Source organism: Episyrphus balteatus, chromosome 3 (assembly GCF_945859705.1).
Source record: "Episyrphus balteatus chromosome 3, idEpiBalt1.1, whole genome shotgun sequence".
NCBI classification, from domain to species: domain Eukaryota; kingdom Metazoa; phylum Arthropoda; class Insecta; order Diptera; family Syrphidae; genus Episyrphus; species Episyrphus balteatus.
The window spans coordinates 79,349,520-79,369,600 of NC_079136.1; the positions used below are offsets into that span (position 1 = coordinate 79,349,520).

General features: G+C 29.2%; 1 protein-coding gene across 1 annotated transcript in view; it reads right to left on the minus strand.

Annotated features, from left to right (window-relative positions):
* Positions 1-19,861, minus strand: part of LOC129913142 (synaptic vesicle glycoprotein 2A-like) — a 52,498-nt gene extending 32,637 nt beyond the window's left edge. Inside the window, exon 1 of the mRNA XM_055991671.1 lies at positions 19,841-19,861. The gene's annotated coding sequence lies outside the window, so the exon portion shown is untranslated. The remainder of the gene's footprint in view (positions 1-19,840) is intronic.
* Positions 19,862-20,081: the final 220 nt, after the last annotated feature.

Below are 20,081 nucleotides of genomic sequence, written 5' to 3' on the forward strand. Positions count from 1 at the left end.
TTGAAAATTTTCATCGCGCATCTTTTGCCCTCCCTTGGTTGGTGAGAGCTGGGCTGTGTGGTTGGTAATTGGATTTTAATTATCCGTTCCGTGCTAAAATATATGACGGCAACAATAGCTTTGCTTCCTCGGTGATGACGAGGCGACGACACAGAGACGGAGGAGACGAGGTTGTAATGAAATTACACCCCAACGTGAACGACCAATTACGTATTCATGAAGCAGGTGGAATTATAGATTAATGCAAATCGTGTAATTGGCACTTAATTTGAAATGTTCAAGTGACTCGGTTGCTGCGGTGCTCATTGAAGGATGCCTGGCAGATTGAGAGAAATGCTGCTCCTTGTGAGCTCCGAGCTCGTATCAAAACAACTTACTACAGCTTATGCATATTGGCCTTATCGATGTCTCTTTCAGGTTGCAAAAACATTAACAGAAAATACCATACATAAATGGTGGTTTGGAATAGAAAAATAAATGGAAAATAAATTCAAATTTGATTGAGAAAGACTCGACTCGACACAACCGATATCTTAACACGCCCCGTATAAGAAAGACCCACAATAAAAAGAATGAACATACATTTTGGTAAATATTGTGATATTTTGCTAAATTGCTTTTCTTGTTAAGTCTATTTTATTTTTGATACTTTGTCTGTCTGACTAGGATCGCTGCTATAGGACGCACCTATTTATATTCGTTTTTTCGCCTTTCAACACGCAGTAAAATTATGCAAATGACTAGTTGATGGCAAATAAATTGAGCGTTGAATTTGTTTATGAGATCTTTCGATTTAAAGATAGGCTGATTCGGTGTGTCAGTGATGGGCTACGGTGTTTTTTTTTTTAACTTCTCTCTTTCATGAGTATATAAGTTGTTTGGCATATAAAATAAGGGCAGTTTCTTTTTTAATATTGCTCTAAACTGTCTCCGAATTATATATATATGCGTATTACACTAGCCCAAAAAATGATTTTTTTAGTGATTTTCGAGATAGGCTGTATTTCAGTAAAAAAAATATCCTAACGGTAAAATAGCTTAATCGTTGAAACTGTGGGAAAACCAAAATTTTGAAAATTGTTTTTACTTTTCTAATAAAAAAGTGGGAAAATATTTTGTGATGAAATGATTATTATTATTTTAAGAAAGGTTATTTATTTGGCTTCAAGATTTTTTTGTTTAAAACTTTTACGATTTTTTTTTAGACTGCAATATCAGTCATCATACCAAAACCGCTTTTTTTTAACTTTGACTATCAATATCTTAACAACGGGTCACTTTACAGAAAATTCAAGGATACATTTAAAAACTTCATTTTATTCTCTACAGGAACTTTGTTAAAAAAATGTTTTTTTTTTCATTTGAGATCAATTTAGAAAAGCTATCAAAATAGGCATTTTTACGTTTTTTTAGAAAATGTGCCGCATTTTTTAACTAAGGCTTAATTTATTGAATCTTAATATACCTGATATTAATCAGACTTATTCATCAAGCAGTTTTTCTGTTGTAAAGATTTGAACTTTTGAGATGAAATAAAACACCACATTTTTGCAGATGTAAATGATACCTACTAAATTCTAATCACTTTTTTATGAGCAAAATCAAATTCTTTTGAGTTTATTTGAACATTTTATTATCTAATAAATACAGTTTAAATTAACGAGAATTCCCGTTTCAGTAGTTGATCAGAAAATTATTGGAGAACGGAGAAGATCTGTCCCAATAGTTGGACAGGAAGCTATAGAAAGATCTTGGACCGCGGAGAATGATCGATTCGTTAAGTTGATCAGGAAAGTATTAGGAGTATTGAGAATAGCCGTCATCGGACAGACTTCTTAACTCTACTACATTAAAAACTATTACAATTGAATCGGTGATTGTTAAAACAACATAAGTGAAATTTTAATTTTTTCGTACGAGGTTCAAAAGCCCCCGTATTTTCCATGAGGAGGTCAAATTTACAATGCTTTGGCAATTTTAATACCTTAATTGACATTCCTAGATTTAATATTGATTATTATAATATACAAATCCGCAGCCTATTTAAAATTATAGCGGTTTTATCACGTTCAAAAAAAAATAAAAAAATCACTTATGTTGTTTTAACAATCATCGATTCAATTAATCTAGTAATAACAATTACAAAATTTGAGCAAGAAGGTTTTTGACTGGTAAGTGGTTTTGTGAGTACACTTCGAATTGGTGGATCCGGGTCGGTCGGTTAGGTAAATTTTTGGAATCTTTTTATTTAAGAAAACCTTTTGAGCTCCTATACAAGTAGCTTGAGTTTTGGTATGAAAAAGACAGTCTTAGTAGAGCGGGCGGCCACTGCAGAAACGCTCAACTCATCGAGCTAAAGAAAATTTCAAATGGGAAGTGAAAGAGGGCTATTAGTAGTTACGAAAACCACAGGTCTTCCCGTTCGCATCCTGGCACAATTGGCGTGGTAAAGTGCATTGTGCATTTCATAGACTTAAAAGACAATATTGGTGTCAAATTAAAGGTGATATTGTCAGCTATCAAAATTCAGAGGTCTTCCGGGCGAAAGTCTGGCAGTTTTGTCATGCAGCCCGTTTTAAGGTTAGAAGCGATGAAAGTGAGTTTTTTCATAAAGTCTTGTTTTTTGGTATTTTGGTGGATGAGTTAAGGAGTTTTTTCACTATAAAATAAAATTAAGAGTTATTAGCATTTAAATATAAAACGATGTTTTGGAAAAAGCTTGATAGATTATTAACAATGACCCAAAGTATATGTAAAACTACGAATAATTCACGAAAAAGTCTCAAATAATACGCTGCGCCCCTTACAATTTACCGAATTAAAAGTCGAATTTAATTTCAAATTAAAGCTAATAATGTCTTTTTTTGAAAACCAGAGGTCTTTCAAGCCACATCTTGACATTTCACCCCCCTGCTTGGGTGAACGTTTTAAGTAAAAAACGCTCCTAACCTTAAAACAAGCTGCGTGACCTAACTTCCAATTTTTGGCTTGGAAGACCTCTGGTTTTCAAAAAAAGACATTATTAGCTTTAATTTGAAATTAAATTCGACTTTTAATTCGGTAAGTTGTAAGGGGCGCAGCGTATTATTTGAGACTTTTTCGTGAATTATTCGTAGTTTTACATATACTTTGGGTCATTGTTAATAATCTATCAAGCTTTTTCCAAAACATCGTTTTATATTTAAATGCTAATAACTCTTAATTTTATTTTATAGTGAAAAAACTCCTTAACTCATCCACCAAAATACCAAAAAACAAGACTTTATGAAAAAACTCACTTTCATCGCTTCTAACCTTAAAACGGGCTGCATGACAAAACTGCCAGACTTTCGCCCGGAAGACCTCTGAATTTTGATAGCTGACAATATCACCTTTAATTTGACACCAATATTGTCTTTTAACTCTATGAGATGCACAATGCACTTTACCACGCCAATCGTGCCAGGATGCGAACGGGAAGACCTGTGGTTTTCGTAACTACAAACAGCCCTCTTTCACTTCCCATTTGAAATTTTCTTTAGCTCGATGAGTTGAGCGTTTCTGCAGTGGCCGCCCGGACTATAGAATTAGTTTTCACCAGCTACAAATGGATGTTCAGCAGTAGGTATACTATACAGTCGATTTACAGAACTAGTACATAAATCATGATTAAAAATTCAAAATTTAGGTACAGTTTATGGAAATAGGAAGGTCAACTGATAAAAAAAATGAATAAAAGAATTTAGAGAATACCGTTTAAATTCTATGTTTAGTAACAATTATCAAGCAAATACTCGGCCAACCTATTTAAGCGCTTAAAAACTCAATAACACTAATTTTTCAGTAAAAATGTAGGTATCATATTTGATAGAATTTAAGACTCTCATCTATCTTAAAAATGCAATACCTCTCCTTGAAACTATAAAGTTTCACCTCCTATTAAAAATTTCAGTAGACTTGTATTGTGTCGAAAAAAAAGAACTTCATGAATCGCAAACATGAAGCAAATTCTGTACAATATAAGGTATCACAATATGTGCAATGCAAAATGAACTGGTTTTAAAAATATTTTTCCAATTTTACGTCAATCTGATTTAATTCTGTTATATCTCACTGGCTTATTTGCATTTTATTCATTATATATGTCTGTATGTGTGTGAATACCTTTCTACAATATTCTTTTGCCTTCATATATTTTGCTCCCCAAATGTATATTTTTAAAAAGACTTTCTCGATCACGCCCGTATATGTATTCGTGCATAGCTTATTGAAATGGCATCGCATTGTTAAAAAAAATAAAATGCACGACTGGGTCGCACGAACTTGCTCTTGGAGTTAAAGTTGCTTACATTTTTAAGACTTTTTATATAGAAATTTTGAAACAAAAAATAAAATTCGTTTAAAAAAAAAATAAAATAAAATCTGAAATTAAATTGCCCTCCAAAACAAGTATGCAGTTTTGATTGATATATTAACGTGCATTTTTAGAAAAAAAATTTTCAAAATCGTTAGAGCCGTTTTTTAAAAAAACAATTTTTTTTAAATAATTTTTTGGAAAAAAAGTTTTAAAATAAAATTGTAATGCCATTTTCTAGACATCACTAATCAACATCTAAAAACAAAATTTCAAAAAAATTCAATGTCCCGTTTTCGAAAATTTGATTTTTCAAAAAAAAATTTTCAAAATTTTTTTAAAAATCCAAAAATTATTTTTTTGGAAATTTAATTTTTGGTTTATATTTAAATTATATAAATGCTTCTTCACAAAAAGTTTCGTTGAAATCGAATAAGAAGTTTCGGAGATATTCGAATTTGAAAAAAACGGTTCTATGGCAGGTACCGTTAATAACGATTTTCGAAAAAAAAAATTTTCATTGAAATATAGACCTCAGCTTAAAACTAATATTTGAATTTTTTAAACAAAATCGTTGGAGCCGTTTTTGAGATATTTCAATTTTACTAAAATCGGTATATGACAAGTACCGTTATTTTTGGTCCAAAATAAATAACGCTACATACCAAGTTTGACATTAATCGGTCCATCCGTTTAGGCTGTAGCTCCTTATACAGACAGACAGACAGACAGACTGACAGACTGACAGACAGACTGACAGACAGACAGACAGACAGACAGACGGACTTCCGGGACCCACTTTTTTGGCATTGTCTACCATCGTAATGTCATGGAAAAATGTTATCTCAACTTTTTTTTTTTGTACGAATGCATAACTTGATATACAGGGTGTCCCAAAAGTAATGGATCAAACGAAATATGCTGATAGGCCAACTTTAGGGCTCTCAGAATTTGGTAACTTGTTCATCCCAAATCCTTACGGTTTTTGATTTAATGCAGTTTTTGTGAAATTTCGAAAAATCCCGACTTGGCAACAGTATTTTGCTTCCTCCGCTCATAATTGATTTTTGTGTTTTACAATTCTTTCTCTAAAACATTGCCAAATAATAAGAAATAACTAATTAATCAAAATATTTCTTATTTCATACGCCATTTTGATGCAAATTTATTAACAGTTCCATGTTTAATAAAAACTCAATTTCGTAGGATTATTTCAGAGCATCATCCCGAAAAAAATTTGTATGGTGTGACACTGGTTTATTACTTTAAAAACTTGCCGTGTTATTGCAGTTTTCAAAAATGTATACAAGTTTCCAAAGATGAAACTAGAACGAAAGTTATTACAATTTGAATGCAAAAAAACAGGGGTTTTCAGAGCAAAATAACAAACAAAAAGCGAGGCTTTTATTCAAAAGGAAATAAACAAACAACAGCCGAGAAAATGTGTTTATTTTTCTTTGTTATTTTGCTCTGAAAAGCCCTGTTTTGTTGAATTTAAATTGTAATATCTTTAGTTCTAACTTCAACTTTGAAGACTTTTATACATTTTTGAAAACTGCAATAACACGGCAAGTTTTTAAAGCAATAAACCAGTGTCACACCATACAAATTTTTTTCAAGGTGTTATTCTGAAATAAAAGTATGAAATTGAGTTTTATAAAACATGGAACTGTTAATAAATTTGCATCAAAATGGCGTATGAAATAAGAAATATTTTGATTAATTAGTTATTTCTTATTATTTGGCAATGTTTTAGTGAAAGAATTGTAAAAAACAAAAATCAATTATGAGCGGAGGAAGCAAAATACTGTTGCCAAGTCGGGATTTTTCGAAATTTCACAAAAACTGCATTAAATCGAAAACCGTAAGGATTTGGGATGAACAAGTTACCAAATTCTGAGAGCCCTAAAGTTGGCCTATCAGCATATTTCGTTTGATCCATTACTTTTGGGACACCCTGTATAGTACCTATATCGCAAGTAAAAAGAATGTTCAAGGATACATTTTATATACATATGTGCAAAAACTTTATTCCTCTTTTCACAAACTGGGAAGTGAGCAATTGTACTTTTCAGTCATCAGACATCTAAACTTGTTCGTTTTATCTTTTCTTTTTTTTAATATTTATGTATGTATATTAAGCCCCATTCAAACCCATCCTTTTATAATGAAATTGTATAAGAAATTAGTCCACTTTTTTTCAAGAACGAGTATCATTTTTCAATTAGAATATATTTGTTCTGAGCACAGACGGCTATGTTTTTTTTTTTTTTTGTTTTAATTTATTTCTCTTCATATGTTTTTTTTTTTTAACAATTCGTATTCTAAGCGGGTTGGAAAACAAAGAATTTTAATTAATATAAAACGAGAAAAAAGAAATGATAGAGTGTTTGTTTACGAATTTTGTTGTTTCCGAAATAACTACTGAAATTAGCTCAAGGATAATGAGTATAGAATAATCAATTTTAAAGCTTGATTCCAATTTTTTTTTTCTCCTAAAATTTGGAAAACAAAATTTTAATTGAATGTGATTTCTCAACTGTTCTGATAACACTGATTGGCAACAAAAATAGAGCTTACACCAAACCATACTTTTCTAAAGCATATTTGTTTCCTGAATCCGAATCCGAAGTCCGAGTTTCACTGGCTAGTTATTTTTTTGAAATATTGAATGTTATAAGGTCAAAAACGCGTTTTTTTGGGCACTGTTGTTGACGTAAAATTACATCACGTTTAAATTTTTGCATTTTTACTTTAGGTACAAACAAAAACAAAGAGTAATGCATATCTAATCGAGGCATTCAAAATAATAATGGTTCAAGTCCATTTGAAATTTGGACATTATTTTGAACTTTTATAAACTTTTTCTCAGGAACTAACGGAACTTTTGAAATAAATGTTTCACTGATCAATATATCTACACCTCAAAAATTACTTTCTTTAATACTTTTTGATAAGAACGAAACCCTGAATTTTTAAGACCTTAAAATATCCAACCTATTGAGAAGTTGACTTGACCCATTATTATCAATAATTACTCCGAATTTTATTTTATCTTTAATTTCAGAAGCTAAGTGGTTTTAATTGAGTAAAATTGTAGTTATTTATGGTAACAAACCCAAAAATTCAAAGAAACTCCTTCGACCTTGCTAATTTTTAACTCTAAATCATTGTGATATTGATATTGATTTAAGTGCGTATCAATTAAAAAATAAAATGCACGACTGGGGTCGCACGTACATACTTGCTCTTATGGTAAAGGAAACTCTAATGTTAAAGCTTTTTACTGAACAAAATTACGGAAAATTTAAAATTTGATATTTTTAAGAAATTTCATAAATAGTGTAAAAAAATAAATCTGTTTTTATAATTACCTAATTAAACACCGTTTTATATGATCTTTTACACAAAACCAAGTAGGTATGTCATTTGATTTCTTCCATAAAAAGGAATTTTTAGAAAAAAAATTTTCGAAAATCGTTATAGCCGTTTCTTAATAAAATAATTTTTAATACATAAAAAATATAAAAATAATAAAAAATTTCTAACATTAAAAAAAAAAAAAAAATAAATTGGTATGCCATTTTTAAGAAAATATTATTCAATATATAAAAACGAAATATCAATAAAATTCATCAACCCATTTTCCAAAAATCAATTTTTCAAAAAAAAAAAAAAATTTGAAATATTTTTAAAAAATCCAAAAACGTAATTTTTTGAAATTTAAAAAAAAATTATTTTAATGATTGTTTTAAAGTTTCTGTAGAAAAGTTTAAGTCGAAATCTACTTTGTAGCTTATTTTTTATATCCAAAGGATGTTGGACTACACACAAATATTTTAATCAACATCGGTAGAGCAGCTTTTGAAAAAAATTAACTTTTCTATTTCACAGAGGGACAGACAGACAGAACTGTCGGACCCAATTTTTTGGCATTCTTCATCATAATATCATGTTTAATAAAATTGTTATTTCGAGTTCGATATCGCAAGTAAAAAATAGTGTAAAACAAATGTATATGTCTACGTTTACCTTGCCTTGAATTCTGTAGGTTAATACCTAATTCTTTTAAATCAGTACATATTTAAATATGAAGAAACAACATAAAAGTCCCATTTAAAACCTTATCAAAGTACACATAATCATCATAATCTATTCTTTATGATCCTCTTATTTTGTCGCAGCCCATAATATATTTCAACAGAATCTCTTCCCTTACACGAACTTAATGGTTTATCCTTATCATAATACTATCGTCATCTGGGAACCATAACTGCAGGAAAACAAACTATATCAATCATCTCGAAATAGAACCTTTACAAAAAAAAAAAAAAAAAAAAATACAACCCAAAGATAAACTTCATAATTAATGAAAGACTCTCTCGCATCTCTTATAAAATGCGAATCATATGCTGCCTCAATATTCTGCTTAGCCTATCGTTTATTTATGTGAAAACCTACGTTCCGAAGAGAAAGCACATAAAACTCCCTATTTAATGACATAAAAACAGCATAAACAACTGCTTCATATATGATAACATCCTAGGAAAAGGACATAACGGCAGCTAAAGCCTTATGCACTCCCACTACACTCTCCTAGTCCTACCTATGTTATATATATGTATGTATCTAGGATGAAAGGCATTTCAGTCCCAAGCGATCAATACGTTATTACGATCTGCTTTATGGTCCGAAAATATCAGCATAAAGGCATCAACTTAAACTGCAGATACCTGGGTTTTGGTTAAAGGCAAGAAACACTTTATCTCCTCTACACAATTCCCAAAGAAAACAATGGCAACTGCAACTATGAACATGAACAGGAACACGGACATTGAAAAGTTGTATCTACAAGGTAAAAGGCTATTCAAGCTGCAGCGAAAATGGGAAGGCATGTAGAAAATAATGGAATCGATTATGAGGTAAAAAAAAAAAATTGAGGCTAATATTGATTCAACGGTCGAACTTAGTGATTTCTTCGACGTGTGCACTGAATCTTAAACGGGAATTTTTCTTTTGTGTTTTTTTTTCTAAAGGCAACTTTTAATGCAAATACGTTTAAGAAGTTTTAATGCATAAACTTTTAAGTCTATGTTAAAAATAAAAGACACTAAGTTTTCAGAATCTTGGCATGATGGTGTGAATGAACTAAATTAATTGATGCAAAGTTTTGCTTTCTAAAACTTCACTATTAAAAGTTCGAAAGTCAAATAAATTTAGAAATTAGAATTTTAAAATATGTTGGGAAATAAAATGCACCATTGAATGGCACTATACCTTCTTTCTTTAATTCAATAATTTTAATTGATTTATTTGAACTTTAAAGTATTGATTTATGATTGTTAGTAGATAACTAGATATAATAAAGAAGAAAAATTGACATAAAGTATTAGTGAGTCCAGTAGGAATGGAAAAACGCTTTTCACGGTCAAATGCAACTTAATTGAGCAAACGTTGCAAAAACGTAACGAAGTCCTTTAATTTAAGTTTAAAAGCAAGAAAGTTATTCAAATGGCGTGAAATAACTAAATTTATAAAAGCAAACAAAATTAATATGCTCAGAAATAATAAATTTTTACTTACGATATAGGTACTATAAAGCAAGTTTGGGATTCGTAACTTCATTGTTAAGAGTTTATGGTGATTCAAATGAGGGGAAATACAAATTTTATTTCTTGGACCAAAAATAACTGTACTTGCATTTGACCAAAATGAAAAAGGCTGTTTTTCTCAAAAAAGCTCAAACGATTTTTTTCAAAATATTCTTTAGACCATTATTATTATTTTTGGATTTTTAACAAAAGTTTCATAAGTTTTTTTTGAAAAATCAATTTTTTGAAAACGGAAAAAAGCATAACAACTATCGTGCACCTAATTATAAATAGAAGTAAACACCCTACAATTTTTATGCCGTTGGCGTTAGTATGACCACATGAGGTTTGTGTATTTAATAGATTTAAAAAAGAATTTTTTAATGAAGGTTTTAAAAAATTATTAGTAATATGTTTAGGTTTCAAAAATGAAGTCCAATCAAATTTTTCTGACTTCGGATTTGAGTTAAGCACTCCAAAAACCTTAAGGGAAGTTTATTTTAGTTTTTGTGAAAAAGCCTTATTGAGATGTATTATATTATCATTTTTGCCTTTAGCCGCAGATATTGAGAAATACGACGCGATTACGTACGTTGCGTTTTCTAAACGTTAGCCACAAAAATGTGCTAACTTATTTTAATATAAGCAAGGAGTTCTTTAAGATTATAATACAGGTAAAATAGGCATTTAAAAAAAAAATAGTTACACTCATGAAACTTGGCAATAAGTTTGCTTTTGGGATAAGAACCAATGACAAAAAAAGTCTATAAAAAAAAGTTGGGTGGAGGGAGGGGGTGAAGGTCAAAAATATACTGACACAAATTTTTAGTCGAATATCATCATATGACACATGTTTTAAAGGTATTTTTTTGATGCTAATTCTAATGACATAAAAATAAAGTCAATACGATTGCTCTACGAAAAGTTATTGCCGATTAAAAACAAGGTTGCTTGTTTTTTGACTTCAATAGGCAAAATATAACCAAAATCCATGTGAAAAACATGCTACACTGATGAAATTCGGGATGAAGGTTTTATATAAAGCAGGGACAAGGGATTCATAAAGTTCTTAAAATTGTTTTTGGTGAAAGGGTGTTTTTTTTTTAAAGGTTAAGTTGTGTGTGAGAAAGGTATCAGCTTACTTAAATTTTATTAATTTTTAAAACTTGGTGAAAAAGTTTTGGTTGGTATAAGAATTAAGAATCTATAAAGTATACAAAATTATCTTGAGTGAAAGGGTGTTTTTTTTTCTTCAAGAAATGATGAAATTCGGAATTAGTACCAAAAAAACTGGGAAAAAATTGTTACACCAATTTCTATTTTTATGTCATTAGAATCAGCATCAAAAAATACCTTGAAAACATGTGTCATATGATGATATTCGACTAACAATTTTTTCAGTATATTTTTGACCTTCACCCCCTCCCTCTTGTCCGCGAAAAAACACCCTTCCACCCAACTTTTTTTTATAGACTTTTTTTGTTCTTGGTTCTTATCCCAAAAGCAAACTTTTTGCCAAGTTTCATGAGTGTTACAATTTTTTTTTTTATTTCTTGATTATTTTACCTGTACAGAAGTGATAACAGAAGACTTAAAAACAATGTAATTTGAAAAGATAAAATTTTACCTTAACCCCTTGTAGCCCCATGTGACATATTTCTGTTACAAACCAACAAAGATCAAACAAAAGCTGTTCAAACTATAATTTTTTTTTCTTTTAAAGCTTATAACATAGTTTTAAAATATTGCTTTATCAAAATAGTAGGTAAACCATATTTCTAATAAAATAGTTTTTAATTAATAATTAATGTTGAAATTTCGGCTATTTTTAAAATAAGCAAATTTATGTAAAAACTGCGAAATTCAGAGAAAATAGTTTTTTCTGGATATAAATTAACTTTGTTTTATTTTTTGATTTTAGGAAAGTGCCTAAAAGTAAATAATATATTGTTTTTTGATTGAATTTTTGCATTTATAAATTCAGAAATATATTATTTAAACTTATATTTTTACTCCGCAAATTTCAAAATAATTAAATAAATAATGAAGATATTGAGTTTAAAAAAAATATGTTTTAGAGCCAATTTTTCAAAAGCAGATAAACCCCAGTTAAGGCTTATTCCTACGAATAAAAGTTTTTTTTTTTATATTGAAATTTATTCTTATGATGTCTAACTGACGATTGAAAAATAAGGGCTAAGTAGTAAGTATAGTAATGTAGTTAGGTATATAGTAAATGAGTTGGTCTTCATTTACAGTTACATTTATTGATTTAAAAATTTCCGTTTTTGGGTTGAAGCGTTATATGGGTTAAGACGGAAAATGTAAAAAAAAACTGTAAGATATTTTTTGAAACATTGTTTTTTTTTTTAATTTGAATTTTTTGCTAATAGATTCAATATATGTAAATATGGGTAGGAAGTAAACAAAAACATCTGCTCCAAATCAAGCAAATCTTTGCATACATTTAATATTAAGCAAGCATAATAAACTCAAAAATACCTGACCAAGCTATTTCATCGTTTTTAAAACAAAATGTCAATTTTTTTTTTTTTTCAAAAATAACAAGAAAATAAAAATTTCTTAAAAATTATTCAAAATGTTCAATCCACCAAGCCTTAAGTGTATTTTCATTTTACACTCTAGCACTTGACATATTGAAGTCCAAAAATTCCATTAAGATTATCTCTTTTCATTTCATGTTACTTTGGCCATTTGACTTGTAACATATGTATATCTACTTCTACATCCATACGAGGTTATGCAAAAGTTTATTTGGCACTCACGAAATGATTTTGGAAAATCTTCACAGGTATAAATGAGATGCAAATATTTTAAACTAGAAACCCTAAGGGGACTTAGCATAAATTTCCCATCGGATGGCTAAGCCTCTTCCAACATTTCGAAGCATCATTATTTCCATGTCTCTTAGAACTGAGATAACAAAAATTATAAAACAGTTTTATATTTATTTTGTAGTAGTTAAACAAAAAAAGTTTTCGAAAAATGTTGAGGTAACGCTTTAAGGCTTTTATTATGTGGTGGTTTTGGATTATTTTGAGCAAAGAAAAAGTTTTTAATCATTTTGATAAATGTAAAGGAATAGATGGTGAGAAATTAATTTGTATGTGTAGATGTAGAAATTCATAAATTTAGATATGCATTTTTTCGAGTTCTATTACACTGGCCAACAATTTTCAACTTTTTAAAATTTTCCGGAAAGATTTATATCAAATTTTATAGATTTGGGTTCAGTAAGCTCAAAAATAACAATGGTTTTTTCTAGCAGCTCTAGTTTTTGAAACATTTAAATTTTCTTATTTGGGGAAATGTTCATACTAATTTTTATGTTTTTCTTTTTTTTTTCCAGAAAAATTTATAATATACTCAATTAATACAGTAAAATAAGGAGAAAAAAGGGGTAAATCTCGGAATGAATGTTAGTAGAAATTTTTTTTGCTCAATATCTTCCTTTTGCCATTCTATAACATATCTCAAAAGTCTAGAAAAATCTCATGTCCGCTTGTCGCGATTTCAAGGTCAAATCGCGAAATGAAGATTTTCCAAATTAGCAAAAATAGGCTATGGTATTATATACACACATGATACATGATTTCAAGGTATTTTTTAATGCTGATTCCAAAAAATCTAAAATCAAGACAATCTGACGTCTCTGGAAAAAGTTATACCTGTTTTTCATTTGTCAACTCATATTATTATAACAGTTGCAAACTTACTGCCGAAAAACCCTTAAAAGTTATGGTAGATGAACCAAATTTTGCATGAAGATTTTAGAATCCATCATTATTAAAAATCAAAACTATCCATTACAAAAAATATATATACCTACGAAATAATGGTATTTTTTGATGGAGGGGCAAATTTTAGGATAAGCACTAAAGAAGATTCTTGTTCATCTTAGGAATAAGTGCTAATAGGCTAATTTTTTCATTTTAATCTTTGTTTGGATATTCTTTAACTACCCTCAAAATTCTAAAAAAATCTCATGTCCGCAAGTCCTAATTTTCTTGGTTTGAAGATAAGGTGCAGATTTGAAAAAATTGAAAAACTACTCTTCAGATATTTGTGTAAGATCAACATGAATAAGGTACATTACTTTTCAGGAATGGTCATATTGATTTGTTTGTGGGTTTTGTTGGAATCAGCGTTAAAAAATACCTTGAAATGATATGGGTTATGTTGGTATACATATAAGAATCTAAAGTTTTTTTATTATTTTTTTTAAATCTGCACCTAACTTAGTTTAACCTGGAAAATTAGAACTTGCGGACATGAGATTTTTTTAGATTTTTGACATAAGTTAAAGAATATCCAAACAAAGATAGAAACAAAAAAAATAGCCTATTAGCACTAATTCCAAGGTTGTACCAGGATGTTTTTTAGTGCACATCCCAAAATTTCCCCTTTTCTCAAAAAATACCATTTTGTCATGGATATAAATGTTTTTTTGCATTGCATTGTTTTGATTCTTAATGATAATGGATATGAAAACCCTCATGCAAAATATGATTCCGCTACCATTACTTTTAAGTGTTTTTCGGTAGTAAGTTAGCAACTGTTATAATAATATGGGTTGACACATAAAAAACAGGTATAACTTTTTTCAGAGACGTCAGATTGCCTTGATTTTAGATTTTTTGGAATCAGCATTAAAAAATACCTTGAAATCATGTATCATATGTGTATATAATACCATAGCCTATTTTTGCTAATTTTGAAAATCTCCATTTCGCTATTTGACCTTGAAATCGCGACAAGCGGACATGAGATTTTTCTAGACTTTTGAGATATGTTATAGAATGGCAAAAGGAAGATATTGAGCAAAAAAAATTTCTACTAACATTCATTCCGAGGTTAAACCCTTATTTGACTGGATTAAATGTATTTGGAGTCAGTAAACCTAAAAATCACATTCATTTTTTTCTAGGAGGTCTATTTTTTTTTTAAATATTTTAGTTTTCCATATTTTGGGGGTAATTTCGTACTAATTTTAAAGTTATGCTTATTTTAACCGTTTGTTAACATTTTCCAGAAACTTTTTAATCGAACCTAATGCCTTTGGGTTCACTTAGCCTAAAAAAATCATACTGGTTGCTTTTTAGGAGCTCTATTTTTTTTAGATATTTAAATTTTTCACATTTTTGGGGTAATTTCATACTATTTTTTTGAGATTTTATTATTACAAGCGTTTTTAAAGTTTTGTTGGAAAAATTTGTGTCGAATGTAATGTATTTCAGTTCAGTAAGTAAAATAAAAATACAAAAAAAAATATTTCAAAAAAAAATTGTATGAATTTCTATGCCTTTTTATGTATGAATAATTTTTTAAACCAGAGCTGCTAGAAAAGAACTAATGTTATTTTTGGTATCAGCACCCTAAATTTAGTAAGAAATGATAAACAATGGTCTGGAAAATTTGTGTGTGCTGAGCAGTGTTATGTATGTAGGTTGAACTTAAAGTTGTAATGATTGATTCTATGTCAAAAAAAGGGTGATTTTAAATTCGGAAAAATAAATGTCTAATATTTTTAGCTTTGATCAGTTTTAATAATAATTCAGCTCAACAAACAAAAAAAAGACTTGTATCTACATGTCTGCAGAGCCTCCAGCTTTTGATTCACATATAAAATGATTTTGTTGTAAATTTTAGGTACTTAAATATTTTTTCCCCTCATGATCTTGTCTCAAATTATATATTCAGCCATTAATTTTGATTTCAGGGTTTTAAAAATACCAATTGAAAAAGAATGCATTAGAAATTAAAAAAAAAAACATTTATTGCAAATAAAAAAAATTGCATTAAAAAAAATGTTACTGTAACTGAACAATATTTGCATTGAAAATAAAATTTTTATTGCAAATAAAAATATTTTGCATTAAAAAAATATAGCAAATAAAGAGTTTTCTGCATAAAAAAAAATTCAATTCAATGCAAAATGTGTGCATTAAATATTATTTTTTTATATTTGTAGAATTTCTTACAATTTTGGCTATTTGGCCATACATTTGCTTTTTCAAATATAATATTGAATGTAATGTGTGGTCAAATAGCCAAAATTGTAAGAAATTCGTTGTTTATTTAAAAAAAAATATTAAATCCGCACATTTTGCATTGAATTTTTTTTCCAATGCAGAAATATTTTTATTTGCAAAAAATATTTTTTTTAATGCAAATATTTTCCAGTTGCAAATTTTTTTTTTTAATACAAATAAATATAAATAAATTGCGACAAATATATTTTTTTAATTTGTAATGGAAAACAAATGCATTAAAAGAAATTGTTTCTTACAACCCTGCTTGATTTACAACATTCTTATTTGATTTTATTAAAAATAATTAGTTTTGAATAAATAAACCAATTTTTGGCTTGAACTGTGTGTCGTTTCGTTTTTCATAAGAAAGAACATTATTTTATTATGCCAAATTCCCAACTTTATCTGTTAAGCATTTAAACTGTTTTAATTTGCTTCCTCTTCTATACACTTCCTTGCTGCTCAGGTTCTCATACATTTTGGATTTTAAAGTTATAACAGCATTTTAAAGTTGTTTTCGCACCTGTACTGTAATTATCACATCCTTCGAAGCTTCTGGCTGCTCTCTCTCTCTCAAATACATTGGGAGTGTCCCAGGATTGACGTTTATGCTCGAACTCATGGACGAACAGGAAAACTTTCACACAATGTAGAATAAGGTAGTAACAACTATACTGTTTCGTCGTGTCGTCTTCTTGATGACTTGAGTTAATGAAATGCTGAGATATAGCATGGCAGATGGAGCATGAAGACTTCCAAGTACATTTTAGGTTGCTTCTTGAGTAAATTGATGATAGAAGATGTGAAGGAAGAAAGTAGGACTTCTCACACTCCGAACAACTATGCGGACAGCGGAACAAGGGTGAAGCTTCCTATTTCACCAAGAGACTCTGCTGCTAGTAATAAATTTTGGAACAAAGTTGCAACGGTGTGTGAGTAAAATGTGTGTTGAATGTTATATTCTTGGGTAAATCATAAATCTTTCAAACTTTATTACTCTCCTTCGAAGTTTTAGTGTTAACGCTTTGCTATAATATGTTTATATTGAGTGTTGTTGTCTGTTGAATGGGAAAAGAGCAATATAAGGAAAGGAGACAAGTGTTTTGTTTATTTGTCATGTTCAGTTGTTCGTATTTGAGTGTCTCGGAAGTAAAGGATTGGGTGATGGTGTTTCTGTTTAAGAGAGAGGAAGTTACAGAGGCGAATGTGTTCATTTGTATATAAGTTATGAATGCCTTGCTTCATTGCGTTGTGATTGATTATTTACAAGAACACACGAACAAAGGAGCAACTTGTTGATTAGTTTTTGATTCCGTTCGGAAGGAGCATGATTAATGAAACGCAAAATACTCTATGTAGATTGTAGACACAAATAATGTTTAATGCATCGTGTGTTTGTTACACATATAAGCTTTTTTTATTCTTGTTTTGTTGTAGAGAATTCAAGGTTTTTAAATTAAAGTCTGTTTAATATATTTTTTCGCTTATGGATAGCTCTCAAACGGTACACCCAGAGAAAAAATAGCTATTTTAAATAGTTAAAAATGGTTATCGAAGTATTCTCTAAATTAACTTTTACATAGTCAATTTTAACAAAATTACTACTTTAATTGTTATGCTAAAGCCTCTAGTTTCAAAGGGATAATTTCACTATCTTTAAGCATTGTAAACAAACACGAACAAGATGATACCCTTTTATTTCTTAACTTTATTAATTACTAGCTGACCCGGCGGACTTCGTTCCGTCATTTCTTGTATTTATTTCTAATTTTCGACTTTGTAATTAGTTAATTTTCAAATGAAAAAGAGGATCAAAACTTGAAAAATTCATAAAATGAGTTTTAAAATATTCACTTTTAAACTTTTAGCAAAAGTGGCCTATGCAAAATACTCATGCATGGGCATAAGTAAAACCTATATTTCCTATAAGCTTGAGATTTTTTGCAGACTTTTAAAAATTCCAAAAAAAAAAGACTACTCAAAAATGTCCCTAAAAGTTAGTTGTTTTTCAAAAATTTGTATTTCAAAATACAGGGCCAATGAAAAAAATCCGTATTAGACCCCTAATTTTTGTTTTAATATCTTTCTAATGGTGTAACTCAAATTTCTGTGCAACATTTTGCGTACCTGTAGTTAGTCACAACTTGGTTTTGAAATTTTTTTGAATTTTCTCAATACCTTTTTTAACTATTGAATTAATTTGTCTATCATTTAAAAAAAAAACTCTTTACAACTTTCCGTTTAGAAAATAGCCTCTTTTTTCAATGCCGTGTTACCCCTATTTACCCTATAAAATATTGAAATTTTTTTTGCCTTAAACCTTCTCCTCTTATGCCTCTTTGATTAAAAAAAAAATCAAGAAAATAAGTCAGCCGGTGTGGCCGGTTAGCGAACGTACATAAAATCAAACTATAGATTTAATTTATTATGATGTACATACCCACCTACTCTACGTGCATATTATCTATCAAAATGGACACTTAATTGCATCTTCCCTTTTTTTTATTTTTGCATTTCCACTTCGTGCACTCTACACATTTAACAAAAAATGAGTTTGTATTTGGCCTAAAGGCAATGATTATTTCATACAAAGACTGTTTTTAATTAGTACTTCGCTTGCTATACCCAAATAACGTCATTAGTCATAATCATTCACAATCAATGAACAAATCCTTTTTGTCCATACCGGAGAATTCGATTAGGTAATTTTGATAGTATACGGGATTTAATAAATAATCATAATAGCTACATTTAAAAATTGTTTCAACCAAGGCTGAAGATAAAATCCCTTCGGCATCTTTTAGATTTTAATGTTAAATGTTAAGTGAATGTTCAATGTGCATATATATACAATTGTAACTAAATACATTTTTAGATGGAATTTGCTTATGTACAATAAAGGTACATTTATGAACATGATTAAGTTTACCAATTATGTTGGCAATACTAAAAAAAATAATATAGTTAAAAAAAATCGACAAAGTTAAATTTATATGTTTTTTCCATGAAGAGTCCCGGCACAGCAGTTTGTTATAATTTACGAAAAGTTATGGTGGTAAAAAAATTCAATTAATAAAAATGAGCATATTCTATTTTTTTGAGATATGAGTTTTAAAGCCGCGTCCACATTGTGTTGATTTGTGATGATCAACAAGGTTGATCAACAAAGTGGATTAAATGTAGACATGTTGATTAAAAGCACTGCTCAACTTTTGTTAACCCGAACGCACTCGATTGAAATCGATATAGATCAAAGAATATTGCCAATTTTTCAGCTTGTTGACAGTAAAATGGTAGTTTAATTCAAAAATGACATTTCACTGACATTCTACATGAACAATTACACAAGTCCACGCTTAACTGCGAGAGTGTGGACGAGTAGCGGGCTTGTCCAAAATTAAATCTTTATCAAATTGTTTCTGGTTTTTCTAGTAGTGCGACGTACTAAAAAATCTTCAAAGTTCTTGTCCAAGATAATTTTGTAAAAAAGAAAATTTCACTAAAACATCATAACAAAATTAATTAATTCTCCGCATATGAGCAAATTGTAACATAGACAAGGTTATATTGTAAAAAGGACGATAAATAAAGTCAATTGCGAAGCAGCTGCAAATTTTTGCTATGGCATGGTAGCTCGAATACTAGAGTGATATTATCTGAATGGTTAACAAAATTAAACTGGTTAAACTTTGATCAAGAATAGAACAATTTGTATTAACCAATAAGATAATTAAATATAAAAAGTTACACATACACCACAGTGACCCGCAGTTAGGGTAAAGTATTTTGTACCCACTAACTCATGCAGAAAACAAAATAGAAAACAAAATGGCAGAAGTTGGCAGAACTTTTTATTTTCTTACCTGATAGGAAAATATACTGCAAAAATTATGTAGTAGGTACCTACTAAGTTTTTAGGTATCAAGAGCTACTATATAACTTTTCTGTTAATACTTCTTTTTCAGGTTTCTCGAAAAAAAAAACACTTTGAACTCTCACTTTAAATAATCGAAATTAGAAAAAGAAACTTAATCGAAAAAAATACACTTTAAATAATGTTAATGCCTTTATATTAAGAGGCAAAAAAAACAAAAAAAAAAAAAC